The sequence below is a fragment of the Pinus tabuliformis genome, chromosome 2_1, assembly GCF_031772625.1.
Source record: "Pinus tabuliformis cultivar Carrire ecotype Pingquan chromosome 2_1, CPIR1, whole genome shotgun sequence".
Classification (NCBI taxonomy): Eukaryota; Viridiplantae; Streptophyta; class Pinopsida; order Pinales; family Pinaceae; genus Pinus; species Pinus tabuliformis.
The window spans coordinates 51,196,014-51,199,899 of NC_142299.1; the positions used below are offsets into that span (position 1 = coordinate 51,196,014).

Below are 3,886 nucleotides of genomic sequence, written 5' to 3' on the forward strand. Positions count from 1 at the left end.
TCCGTTTGCTGAGAAAACCTACAAGCCTACCGGATTTCAGAGCGGTTTTGTTCTACCAAGTATTTTGAGACTGAGAGCGACCTAGGCAGAGTGAACTAGTGGTAACTTGGGGTCATCTGCAGGGAGACACAGCGCAAGAAAGGCCAAGTGAAGTAGTGGTAACTTGGGTCATCTTCTGATAGCCATTCTGCTCCAACGATCTTGTAATTTCAATCTGTTAATATAGTATGGCATCCTCATCCACCTCTTATGCCAACGAAAACTACTATGTGTTTGATATTTTTATTAATCATCGCAGTACAGATTGCAAGAAACCCTTCGCCACCGATCTCTACAATCGCCTTTGCAAACACGGTCTCAGACCATTTTTGGACATTGAAGAATTGCGAGAGGGAGATGGCCTAACTCGTCAAATCAAAGGCGCTATTCAAACAGCCTCCGTTCACATTGCTATCTTCTCTCCTCGATATGCAGAATCGGAGTGGTGCTTGAACGAACTCTTGTTGATGTTCGACTCGAGGGCACCGATCATTCCTGTCTTCTACGGTGTCAAGCCATCCGATCTTAGGAGGAGTACTGGACTGTATGATCAAGCTCTGCAGAAGCTCCAAAAGAAGGAAACGTGTGACTATCATCAACATAAAAAGCCACGATACGAGTCTGATACCATCGGAAAATGGAGGCAAGCTCTTTATGACGCTGCTGATATAAGTGGTTTTGAACTCGAGAAGTATAATGGGTTAGGCCTCCTACACTCCTTCATAATCTGGTCTTTAATTTGTTAGATTGATACGTTTATTACATTCTATGTACGCATTTCTGACTGGTAATTGTACTCTTAATCTTGTTCAGTGACGAGCAGCAGCAGCAGCAACTCCTTGAAGAGGTCGTGGAAGCAGTGTTGAAAAAGTTTCCAATGGAACTCCACGTTTCCAAATATCCAATCGCTTTGGAACATAAAGTAGAAGATTTTCAAAGGAAAATGTGTTTGCAGGAGCAAAGCGAGCATACCAGAGTTATAGGAATTGTAGGACTTGGAGGAGTGGGTAAAACAACCCTCGCAAAAGAAATATTTAACCGTCGGAGATCACATTTCAATAGATCTTGTTTTTTATTTGATGTTAGAGACGAACCTTTAATTTCTTTGCAGAGTCAGCTTCTTCAGGACTTGGCTGAATGGGATAGGCAGATAAACAGCATCGATGAAGGTATAAAGATGCTGAGTAGGTATCTCGCAGCTTCTAAAGCTATCATCATTTTAGATGATGTAGATGATATTAAGCAAATGAATGCATTACTTTCACCAGCTAAGGATGTCCTTCCATCCGGTAGCTTGATTTTAGTTACCTCTCGTAATATGGATGTTCTTATAAGATGGGGAATTGTAGAGTCGTGCATATACAAGCTCACAGGACTGGATCCGCAACAGTCGAAAGAGCTCTTCTGCTGCCACGCCTTTCACCAATCTCATCCACATGTAGGTTTTGAAGAAGTAGTTAGTTTGTTTTTGAAAACCTGCGATGGATTGCCGTTATCTCTCATGGTGCTTGGGGCGCATATGCATGGTCAAACACAGTTGAAGTACTGGGAAGCCGAATTGCGCAAAATCTCCAAAGTACTTCCCACGGATATCCAAAGCAGGCTCAAGATTAGCTATGACGGTCTGGACCAACAGGAGAAGAACATATTCTTAGACATTGCTTGTTTCTTTCTACACAAAGACAGAGATAGAGCGATAAGAATATGGGACGGATCTGGCTGGGAAGGAGAGCTGGGTTTTCGGAATCTACAAAACAGGTGTCTTGTGGGGGTAGACAAAGAAAATAAAATAATAATGCACGACCACCTTAGGGATATGGGGAGAGACCTGGCGGAGAAAGAGCCTCCAGGCTCTTGGCGTCGAATTTGGCGTCCAACTGACAACCTTCTTTATCAGCACTCACCTGTACGTATTTTGAAGCTTTAGAGTGACACTGAAAATAATGTTCTGATATCAAATTTTGAAATGCCGTTATGGTGTTTATTGTCTGTAAATTTTGAGTTTATCATCTAATTTGCATAAATATCGATCAATCGTGTTTTAGGTGCGTGGAGTTAGCGTTGTTCCGAGTGATGGCCCGGAATGGTCTCCACAACAGTTCAAAAGCCTTGTGGATTTAACGGGCAGGTTGCAACTTCTTGAGGCTGAAGGTGATTGTGTGGAAAGCATATTGAATGTTGCTCAGCCACCAGAGCTAATATGGCTCCGCTGGATTCAATGTCCTCCCTGCCTTCATGGATTTTAATGAAAAATTTAAGAGTTTTACAAATAGAGGCGAGGTTTGAAACAATCTGGACAGATCAATGGCAGGTAATTATGTGATTTTGTTTTCTTGTATAAAGTTTTGCATTTTTCAAATAACTTTTATTATAAAAATTTACTTGTTGTGCCATCCAGTGTAAAGCCCAATTTAAAATATGAAATTGCAGGCACCTGTGCAGATTAGGGAGTTGGAAATTGATGGTTGCGTTCTCAATATCCCGAAGTCCATTGAAAGGTTGAATTATCTCGAAAAATTTGTCTTGCACAACAGATATGAATAGGTTGGTCTGAATATCTTGCCAGATGAATTTTGTCGTCTGCAGTCCTTGAATTACTTGAAGTTACTGGGTTGTACAAAGATTAAGTCGCTGCCAGCTTCCTTTGGCAATTTAAAGAACCTCCGAACTCTCCTCTTGATCGGCTGCTTCCAGCTGCAGAGCCTACCAGAATCATTTGGCGGGTTGACGAGCCTCGAAACTCTCAAGTTGTCCTCCTGCTATTGGCTGCAGAGCCTACCAGATTCACTTGGCGGGCTCACCAGCCTCCAAACTCTCGACTTGAACTACTCACAGCTGCAGAGCCTACCAGAATCACTTGGCGGGTTGACGAGCCTCAAAACTCTCCGCATGCACTTATGCTAACCGCTGCAGAGCCCACCAGAATCACTTGGGGGGTTGACGAGCCTCCGAACTCTCGACTTGACCTACTGCCCCAGACTGCAGAGCCTACCAGAATCACTTGGCGGGTTGACGAGCCTCCGAACTCTAGACTTGACCTCCTGCTCCAGACTGCAGAGCCTACCAGAATCACTTGGCGGGTTGACGAGCCTCCGAATTCTCGGCTTGTCCTCCTGCTCCAGACTGCAGTGCCTACCAGAATCACTTGGCGGGTTGACGAGCCTCAAAGAGTTTTGACCTACTGCTCCCAGCTACAGAGCCTACCAGAATGGCAAGCCCCATTAATACGCAGTTGTCTATAATGCGATTTTTTGAAGATTCCGGTGACGGAATCCGGCGGAAGAATTGAGGTCAAATCTTGATTTCTTGCAGTTAAAATGGTTTTTTAACTGCATATTTGGATTCAGCACCCTGAAAAACCCCTGGGACGCTTTCATTGTGCAGAAACTAGCTATCAAACTTGCTATTCCAATAATTCCTGCCGGATTTCGATCGGAAAAATCCGTTGGAAAAGCTTTCAAAAAATCGCGTTATAGACAACTGCCATTAATACACCCTCTAAACCCATTAATACACCCATACACCCTCCAAGGACATCGGTACATGGGAAGACTCTGACATCTATTAATACCATTTATTTATATTCAAATTCAAATTCGAAATTTGAACTTTGGACTTGTAAACCCGCCCCGCCCAAGTTCGAAATTTGAACTTGTAAATCAGTAGCGACGACAAAGATGGGTCAGAGGCATTCAGGTTTTTCTGGAACCTTCAAGGCACCCCCCGTTTCCTTTTCTATGAGGGGGAGGAGGAGGGGGGAAAGGCTCTGTAGCTTTATCTTTTACAGAAATGGGCGTTGCACAGGTTGTGATTCTCCTTCTGGTTTTGTTTTTGGGATGTTCCTTTT

General features: G+C 43.6%; 1 pseudogene across 1 annotated transcript; it reads left to right on the forward strand.

Annotated features, from left to right (window-relative positions):
• Positions 1 to 3,281, forward strand: LOC149198742 (disease resistance protein RPV1-like; annotated as a pseudogene). The gene is made up of 4 exons (XR_016253655.1): positions 1 to 739; positions 853 to 1,945; positions 2,085 to 2,350; positions 2,470 to 3,281. The product of XR_016253655.1 is annotated as a disease resistance protein RPV1-like (transcript).
• The last annotated feature ends 605 nt before the right edge of the window (positions 3,282 to 3,886 follow it).